This window comes from Mastomys coucha, unplaced genomic scaffold (assembly GCF_008632895.1).
Source record: "Mastomys coucha isolate ucsf_1 unplaced genomic scaffold, UCSF_Mcou_1 pScaffold6, whole genome shotgun sequence".
Lineage (NCBI taxonomy): Eukaryota > Metazoa > Chordata > Mammalia > Rodentia > Muridae > Mastomys > Mastomys coucha.
The window spans coordinates 65214036-65224677 of record NW_022196912.1 but is presented as its reverse complement, the minus strand read 5'-3'; the positions used below and the strand labels follow the sequence as shown (position 1 = coordinate 65224677).

At 37.3% G+C, this 10642-nt stretch overlaps 1 pseudogene; it reads left to right on the top strand.

Annotated features, from left to right (window-relative positions):
- Positions 1-254: 254 nt before the first annotated feature.
- On the top strand, positions 255-4201 carry LOC116081022 (annotated as a pseudogene).
- Positions 4202-10642: the final 6441 nt, after the last annotated feature.

Here is a 10642-nt window from a genome sequence, read left to right as displayed (position 1 = left end):
CTATCATGTTGGTGAGATTCCATGTACTTTATCAGACTACTAGGTGGCAAAGTTTTACAGCAAACTCTCTGATCCTTTGGCTTTTTTAATCTTTATAGCTCCTTGTTTTACCACAGCGTTCTTTTAGCTCAAGGTGCATGATTGGTTCTTAGATGTATCTGTTGGGACTGGGCTCCACAAATCTACAGTTTGATTTAGTGTAGTTTTCTTTAATGGTTTCTGTCTGCTACAAAGAATTTTTTTCTTGATGTGGGATGAGGGATATACTCATCTGTGGTTTAAGGGCAAATATTGAGGATATCGTTAGTGATTTTGCTGATTTAGAAAATTGGTGGTTGTAGGTGTTCCTCTATGATCTATGATTTCACTAGCCCTGGGTCATTGGCTAAGTGTCTAGTACCAGACATTTTAATACCCTCTTGTTGAATGTGTCTTAAATCCAATTAGACAGCTGTTGGTTACAGCCAAGGCATGGTTACCATTATTGCATCCTTAAGAGTTATCATTCCATGCCTGTCATGTTATTCATAATCAACATGCCTGGGGATGGTGGTGGTGAGGCTGTTGGTTGTTTCCCTTCTTTGGAAGTTTGTATGAAACATTCATGTCAGTTTTATCTTAGGGATTCCAGCTCAGGATCTCTGGATCCTGTGTTAGAATATCCAGTGTCTTCAGTAATAGTGATTTATCTGCCATCTCTAGGGGACAACCAAGAGCAAGAACAATAGCTTATATTTTGGGAGAGGCTTTTAGACAGCCTGGGATAACAACTCAAAAGTGAGCTTCTCATGTCTGCTTTGGGGGTTTTTGTTACGTGGTCTTTGGCTTTTGGAGGAAGCATTGTCAGCTCTGATGAGAACATTTATTTTAAGCCATTTATGTATAGCAATACACAGACTTACATTATAGTATTTCTTTTAGGTAAATGGCACTGTGATTCTTCTTCTTCCTCATCTTCCCCTTCCTCTTCCTCTTCTTCTTCCTCCTCCTCTACCCCCTCCTCCTCCTTCTCTTCTTTGTCTTAAGCCTCCTCCTTATTTTGATTTATTTGCCTCATGTGTCTCTAATTATACCCTTCTGGAGGAGACCTCAAAGTTGTTTTGATTTCTATTTTCTTAATTAGTAAGGATGATTAACATTTTTAAAGATAGTTTTTCTTTTGAAAACTCTATTTAGGTCCCACACCCATTTTTAAAAGAATACTTTTTGTCATTGTTTTTGTGTTTTATAGTTTTTACTTTAAAAAATATTTATTTATTTTATGTATGTGAGTACATTGTCTCTCTCTTCAGATATACCAGAACAAGGCATCAAATCCCATTACAGATGGTTGTGAGCCACCATGTGGTTGGTGAAAATTGAACTCAGGTCCTCTAGAAGAGCAGTCAGTGCTCTTAACTGCTGAGCAATCTCTCAAGGATATTTTTAAATTTTGATTAGTTATGGTTTTGAGTTCTTTATTATTCTGGATATTAATCCTCTGTTGGACAGATAGCTGGCAAAGATCTTCTCCCATTGTGTTGACTTCATTTTCCCCTAGTTTATTTTTTCTTTAGTTGCGCAGAAGCTTTTTAGTTTTATGAAGCACCACTAGTCAATTGATAGTTTTACTTTTTGGGCAAATGAACTCCTATTCAGAATGTCTTTTTATGTTACTTTATAGTGTATGGCACTGTCTCCATTTTTGTCTAGCGGTTTCAGTGCTTCATATTTTACATTCAAGTCTCTAAGCTAGCTTTTGAGCAAGGTAATATTACAGGTACAATTCCATTCTTTCACAAGAGGTCATCCAGTTTCACCCAGAACCATTTGTTGAAGATGTTTTCTTTGCCGCAGCTTGTGTTTTGGACACTTACTTCAATTATTAAATGGTTGAAGTTACATATACTAATTGTCTTAGTCAGGGTTTCTATTCCTGCACAAACATCATGACCAAGAAAAGAGTTGAAGAGGAAAGGATTTACTCAGCTTACACTTTCATATTACTGGGTATGCTAAAAAAAAAAAAAAAAAAAAAATCAGGTTGATTTAGATATAAAGTCGCTAAGCAGCACTTCTCCATGGCTTTTCCCTTAGTTCCTGACTACAGGTTCCTGCCTGTGAGTTCCTGACATGTCTTACTTGGATAATGGACTACAAGCTTTAAGATGAAATAAATCTCTTCTTTCCTGAGTTGCTTCGGATTATGCAGTTTTAGCACAGTAATACAAAGCCCAACTAATCCAGGCACTTCAATGAGGGTTTCATTGAGAAGTTTAAATAGATCTCACACAGATTTTAGAGGGCCTTACACATGGAGAGGGCTCTGCACATATCTGTGAAAGAAGTAAAATAAATTTAAAGCAAGCTAACTTAAGACGATCCACAACTATACATAATCTGAATGGGAAAAGCAGAGGAGAGGGGAAGCCAATATTCTTAAATCCTCCAAAGAGAAGTGATAACTTCTCGTATAAGAACTTATCTTCTGTTTGTTACCCTTAATAAACAATTTATCAGTAGAAATTATATAGGAAGAAGATGAATTATTCATGTTGCTGAAAGAATATTACTGCCAACTAATAATTGTTTTCCATTGAAAGTCTCAGAAAATATAAGTAGGAAAAGATAAGCAAGATCTGAGAAACTTTATCACTTGAAGAAACCCTTGGAAAAAATATTAGAAGAGGAAACGCCATCCCCCAGGTTCAAGGCTAGCAAGTGAGATGTCCTGGGACCCTCAGTCTGTTGATTCTGATCCACACTTCTGTTAATTCCATTACTCCTGGAATTAACAAGCAAGAAGCTCCCCAGTTCCTAAATCCTAAGACACCTCCCCAGACTTCCTCCATCTTTGTTCCCAGTGCCAACAGATAAGGATTTTCCATATCCTCTCCTTCTTTTTCCCAGTCCAGATTTCTATTCAACTAGTTAAATTCAGGTGCACAAATTTCAGCCCAGAAATTAAAACATGAAAATTCAAGACAGGCTCTCTCAAAAGCTTCCTAATCACATATTAGCTCCAATGAGAATAACTGGGACAAATTTTCAGACAAAGAATTTAAAAGAATGATTATAACTATGCTCTAATAAATCAGATTAGGCATAACTATGGTCCAAGAGAACAATATATATAAATATGTAAATATATGTGTGTGTATGTGTATGTAAGTATATATGTAGATACAAGACCACAGCCCCCACACCCCCATATTAAAAAAAAACAGCATAAAGAAAAAGAAGGCTGCTCAGAAAGTGAACTCCAAGCAAGGAGAACAGACCATGTCAGAGGTTACTGAACAGTTGGATAATTGGAGATTAGATAGTCAGGAGAAAGTGGCCACTTGTAAACTTTCTTTAAAGAAAGAAAATACTCAGATTTCTTCACCTGGCCCTTTTGTGTGGCAGATTTAACACTTCAGCTGTTTCTGAAAATGAACACAGTGTATCATAAGTTACTCTTGTCGGCATAAGCAAGAAGAGTGCTGAGCATCTCAGGAGAAAATTTGCCAAATCTAACCCAGGCTCTGGGTCAGCCTCTGGTGCAGGTTTAGTGCAGGTGCGTCCTGAGGTTGCAAAGTCAAGCTTACTCCAAATTCTAAAGGACACGCTGACTGATTGGAAGACAGCAGAAACACTCAAGTTTTTATATGGCCAAGACCACGATTCTGTTTGCCTGAAACCCTCCTCAGCCTCTGAGCCTGATGAAGAACTTGAGGAAGATGACATAAGTTGTGACCCAGGTAGTTGTGGTCCTGCCCTGAGTCAAGCTCAGAACACCCTGGATGAGACATTGCCCTTTAGAGACTCAGACACAGCCATGAAGCCACTGCTAAGGTATGAGAGCTTGAAAAAAGGAAAACGGAGATGCTGAACTTGAGGGCTCTGTGTTTTAAATGAAGACACTACCAAGGCTCAGAACTCAAAGAGAATGTGTTTCAGTGTGATCCCAGTTTCCCACTGATTGATTCAAGTTCCCAGAACTTAAAAACGTCATTCAGGCTTTCAGATTATCAGATAGAAACATGATACACAAACCTGTGGAATGGACTTTACTCGCTGTGGTCTTGCTGTTACTATTGACACCAACTCTTGGCATTCAGAAGCATTCTCCGAAAAAATGTAGTGTTTGCACAGTTTATAGCCACCCTGCTGACAGAATTGCATTTAAAGTGTGAAGATCTTGAAAAAATTAACCATTATATTTAGAACCAGCTGCTAACAAGAATGATATAACTTTGGAAGACAGAACAGAAAATGAATGCTCCTCACCATGCCTGGAGTTTTAGCCAGTGAGGGCCATGGGTGACTGATGATTGAGTATGTAACCTTCTCAGACACAGAAAAGCCATTACCCCAGCAAGAAGGAAGCTCTTATATCCAGAACCCCAAAACATAGGATTTGAGAGAAAAAAATGAAGTCTTAAATTGAAATTTGAATGAATATTGGAGAAAATATAATTACCTTTATTCTTTTTGGTTGTTTATAGCCAACACAGCCAAAACATAAGAAAATGGTAATTGTTGCCTATTGTAAGCTCTGTCATACAAATAACAACAAAGTTAGGTCAATAAATGTGATCTTCAGTGAAATCACTTTTTCCAAAAAAGAAAAAAAAAAGAAAACCTAAAAGAAATAGATGATTTTCTCAAAAGATACCATTTAGCAAAGTTTAATCAAGATCAGACGAACAATTTAAATAGACCCCTAAGGAAATACAAGCAGTCATTAAGAATCTCCCAACCAAACCAATCCAAACCAAACAAAACCAACTAACCAGACAAACAAAAAACCCATACAAATAACAAATACAAAACAAAAACAAACAAACAAACCCCAGAGCCAGATGGTTTTAACAAAAAATTCTACTATTCTACCAGACATTCAAAGAACTAATACTAATTCTCCTCACTCCTCAAATTATTCCACAAAATCTAAACAGATGAAACATTACCAAATTCATTTTATGAGGCCACAGTAACCCTGAAACCCAAACCACACAAAGACTCAAAAGAGAAAGAATATTACAGACCAATTTCTCTTATGAAACTTGACGGAAAAATGCTCAACAAAATACATGCAAAACAAACCCAAGAACACCTCAAAAAGATTATCCACCATGATCAATTAGGCTTCTTGCCAGAGATACAGGGATGGTTCAACATACACAAAAAAATCAATAAATGTAATTCACCATATAAGCAAAATGAAAGAAAAAATCAACAGGATCATCTCATTAAATGCTGAAAAAGCTTTTGACAAAATCCAGCAGCCCATTATGACAAAAGTCTTGGAGAGATAAGGGGAAAAAACTCAGATACCTGCATGTAATATAAGTAATTTACAGGAAGCCTATAGCCAACATAAAATTAAATGGAGAGACCTCAAAGCAATTTCACTACAATCAGGAACAAGTTAAAGCTATCGACTCTGACTATATGTATTTAATATATTACTTGAAGTTCTAGCCAGAACAATACCACAACTGAAGAAGATCAAGGGGATACAAATTGAAAAAGATGTCAGTGTATTGTTATTTGCAAATGATATGGTAGTATATATAAATGACTCCAAAAACTGTACCAGAGAACTCCTACAGTTGATAAACTCCTCGAGTAAAGTGGCTAGATACGAGATTAACTAAATTTAATTAGTAGTCCTCCTCTCTACAAATAGCAAACAAAAAAGTTGAGGAAGAAATCAGGGGGAAAAACACCCTTCACAGCAGCCACAAATAATATAAAATATTTTGGAGATAACTCTAAACAAGCAAGTCAAAGACTTGTATAACAAGAATGTCAAGTCTTTGAATAATGAAATTGTAGAAGACATCAAAAGAAGGAAAGATCTCCCATGCTCATCGATTAGCAGGGTTAATATAGTAAAATGGCCATCTTTAAAAAAGCAATCTACAGATTCAAAGCAGTCCTAGGCAAAGTTTCAACACAGTTCTTTTCAGATCTTAAAAGAAAAATGTTTAGCTTTATATGAAAAACAAAACCAACCAACCAAACAAAAAATCAAAAAAAACAAAAACCAGTTAGTTAAAACAGTGGTGTACAGTAAAAGAACTTCCAGAGGTATCATCAACCATCATTTCAAGCTTTTCTAGAGAGCTATAGTAATAAAAACCATATGGTATTGGCATAAATATGAACATGTGACTCAATGAAACTGAATCAAAGACCGAAATAGAAATTCGTACACCTTTGCCACTGATTTTTGGTAAGGAAATCAGAAATAGGCAATGGCAACAGAAAAAAAGCCTCTTCAACAGATGGCACTGATCTAACTCATGGCACTTCACAGAACTCATGACCAAGTGGATCACAGACCTCAACATAAAACCAGATATTTCAACCTCATAAATGAGAAAGTAGGGAATAGTCATGAATGCATTGGCATAGGAGACAACCTTCTTAACAGAATACAACTAGCACAGGTACCAAGATCAACAACTAATAAATGGGACATCATGAAACTGTAAAGCTTCTGTAAGGCTAAGGGCATTGTCAATATGACAAAACTAAATGGGAAAAGATTTTCATCAACTCCACATCTGAAAGAGGTCTTATATCCAAAGTATACAAAGAACTCAAAAAAATTCAACAACTGACCAAATTATCCAATTAAAATATGATGCATATCTAAAGAGAATTTTCAACATAGTTCTCTCAAATGGATGAGAAACACTTAAAGAAATGTTCAACATCCTTAGCTATTAGGGAAATACAAATAAAAACAACTCTGAGAGTCTATCTTATACCTGCTAAAATAGCAAAGATCAAAAGCACATATGATAGCTCAGGCTTTGGAGGATACAGAGCAAGGTGAACAGTCCTCCATTGCTGGTGAGAGTGCAAACTAGAACAGACATTTTAGAAATCAATATGGTGGTCCCACAAAATATTCAAGGCTTCATTATACAATTCCAGGGAATATATTCAAAGGATGCTTCATCCTACCACAATAGTAGCCAGAAACTGGAAATAACCTACGTATCCTTCAACCAAAGGATAAATAAAGAAATGGTGGTACATTTAAACAATAGGGTATTGCTCAGCTGTTAAAAAATGACATCATGAAATTTGCAGGCAAGTGGATAGATCTAAGAAAAAAACCATCCTGAGTGAGGTAACCCAGACACAGGAAAACAAAGGCGATACGTTCTCACTTATCAGTGAATTATAGCTCGTAGGTAAAGGATAATTATGCTACAATCCTGAGACACAGAGAGGCTAAGTAACCAGAAGGACTTAAGAGTGGATGGATGGATCTCCCTGAGAAGGGGAAATAGAATAGATTCCTTGAGTGAACTGTGGGTGGTGGGTATGTGAACAGGAGAGATAAGTCCAGGGATGTATGTTGAGTGATGGAGGGAGAGAATGCTGGGATAGTCTTGGCATTGGCCTCAAGATGGAAAAGTCATTGATTGGCTACTTTCATAAGTTTTGCATCACCTTTACCCCAGAACATCTTGCAGGCAGGACAGATTGTAGGTTAAAGATTTTGTGGTTGGGTTGTAGTCCCAATCCTGGAACCTTCACCTGGTTACACAGAAGATGGACAGTTCAGGCTTCCTATTCCCCATTACTAGGAGTCTTCACTAGGCTCATTCTTGTAGATTCCAGGGAGTTTCCTTTGCACTAGATTTCTACCTGGCCGCCAAAATGTCCTCCGATTTCAGTCATTTCTTCCTGTACTTTATTCCTTCCTTCATTCCCTTGACCCCATTCCTCTGGTTCCTTTCCCCACCTGTCCCCAATCCACCCACAAAATCTATTTTCCCTTTCGGGAAGACCCATATATCCCCATTCCCGTCTCTAGCCCTCCCTGTTGCTAAATCTCCCTGGGCTTGTGATTTGTAGCAAAATTACCCTTAATGATAGGACTCAACAGACTGGCAACAAACAAACATACAAACAGTAAATGAAATAATTCCTAATGATATTCTGCTATCCTAGGAGATTGAAGTCTAGCATAATTGCCATCGTATAAGCTTCATACAGCATCTTATAGGAGATGAAGAGACACACAGTCGAACATCAGGCAGAGGTCTGGGAATCCAGCTAAAGGTGGAGAGAAAGCCAGAGGGGCTAAGGATACCACAAGAACACTGCCCACAGGATCAACTAACCAGGGCTTGGGCTCACAGAGACTGAACTGACAATCAGGGATCCTTTATGGGTCTGACCTAGGACCTCTGCATGTACGTTATAGTTGTTTGGCTTAGTGTTCTAGTGGGGCTCCTAATGCTGGGAGCACAGGGGCTGCCTCTGACTCTTTTATCTACTTTTGAGACCCCTTTCCTCCTACTGGGTTGCCTTGTTCCAGCTTGATATGAGGGGAGGTACCTAGTCATTTTGCACCTGGTTATGCCATCTTGGGTTGATATCGCTAGAAGCCTTTTCTTTTCTGAATGGAAACAGAGAAGTGGATCTGAGGTGGGCAGAGTGAGTATGGGAACAGAGAGGGGAGGCAAATCGTGGTTGGGTTTTCATATAGAGATAAGAACATGTAAATAAATAAATTAATTAACAGAAGAAACTTGTTTTGCTGAAGTAAAGGAAATTTCCCAAATTGAAAGGAAAATACTGAAGCATGCAAAGAATCAGTGAAATGAAGACTTTTTTTTCTTTAATAAACAAGGTTTACAAACTAACCTAGACAAACTAACCAAAGAGAGAGGATCCAAACTGATAAAATTAGAGATGAAAAGTGAGACATTACAACAGATACCAATAAAATTCAGAAATTATGCAGACATACTTTAAAACCTATATTCTTCTCGATTGGTGGCAGTCCGTTAGAAAGGCCTCTAAACAGAGGCTGAAATGGAGTTTTATTCATTCTACGATTTCCATTTATTTTGAAAATGTCATCTTGAAAAAAAATACCATTTTTAAATAATTAAAGCACAAAATTTTTGAGCAAAATAATAAGTAAATCCAGCAAAGCATGACATGATTACATGCTATAGACAACTGATTGATATTGCAGGGAATAAGTCTGTCTTGACATTCCAAAGTCTATTTCTGCAAGGGTAAAACTGAATAGCAAAATAGTAAAAATGAAAAAGGCCAAATATTTATCCTGTATAGAAAAGGCCTTTGACAAAATTCAGCATCCTTTCACTATAATTCAGTTAGACTAGGGCTACAAGGGAAATTTTTTCCCTTATGAAAAGCCACACATGGTGTAAACACTTATACCCAGTAAAGCAGCATTGTTAATGTGATATATAAATGTTGAGCTGCTGAACACAATTAAGCTCAAGGTTTTGATGCACTCTAATCATTTACATTCAATTTCCCCCTTTCTGTGAAAGCACAAAGTAACATATTTCCTTATGGTACCTATTTTTTTATATGTTTTAACAGATGTATACTGCTCTCCTCCATCCCTACCCACCCTGCCTCACCCTGATCGTGTCCTCTGCTTCCAGTATTCCTTTACACCACAAGTGTTCCACCGCCTTCATCATCTACCTAATTTAATGGATATTTGCTTCTTCCATGGCTTCCTATCCAGTTTCTTGATTTTTATCCATTATCCACACTTATTTAGACATATAAAAACATATATAAAAATTAGGTGGTAATGTCACCACCTAAAAATGCAGTTTTTGTGTTTTGGAACTTGGATTATCTCAATTGATAAATAATTTTCAAGTTCACCCCTTCTTGTTGAAATGCCACAACTTTACATTGTGCATATGTAACACATTTTCATTATGCAATCATCTGCTGATGACATCTAAGCTGGCCATATTTTTTTGTAATCGTGAATTAAACATTAATCAGCAAAGATGTATAAGTTATATGTGTGGTAGGAAATAGCATCCTTTGATTATTGAACTCCTAGTCATAAATTGGAAGTCATATACCTGGGTGACATAGTTCTCATTTTATGTGTATGCCTGCATGTATGTTTGTTCACTAGCAGCATGCAGTGCTTTTGAAGGTCAAAAGAGGGCAACGGGTCCTCTGGAACTAGGATTGCAGACCATTTTTACCAGGCATATTGATGTCTGAACCATACCTAGGAGGTCTGTAAGAGCAAGAAGTGTGCTTAACCTTTGAACCATCTGTTCAGCCACCAAATATATTTTGATTTATAGTGGCTGTCCAGGTCATACTCTAACAGGCTTTATCCAAATTCTTGTCAGCATTTGTTGTCATATTTTGTTTTGTTTTTCATTTACATTTCTTTGCTTTTTTTATTAATCATTCCATTCATTTATATTTCAACTGATATCCCACTTCCCAGTTCCCTCTCCACAACCCCCTCCCACATCCATCCTCTCCCCACTCCTCTTTGCCTCTATGAGGGTGCTCCCTCAGCCACCCACCCTCTCCTACTCCACCAGTCCAGCATCCCCCTATGCTGGGGCATCAAATCTCCACAGAATCAAGGGCCACTCCTTGCACTGATGTCAGACAAGGCCATCCTCTGCTACATTATTTACATTTTTAAAGTTCAATCATTAAATATGTATTTATGCCATGCTCTCTTCTATCTCCAACTCTGTCTAGGCCCCATACAGACCTTCTCAAATTCAAACTGCTTTTTTAGTTATTATTGTAACACATGCACAAAATACATGTAATGTATGAGTTATATGTACAGATGGGTCCTCTAATTATTGCTCACATTAGGGCT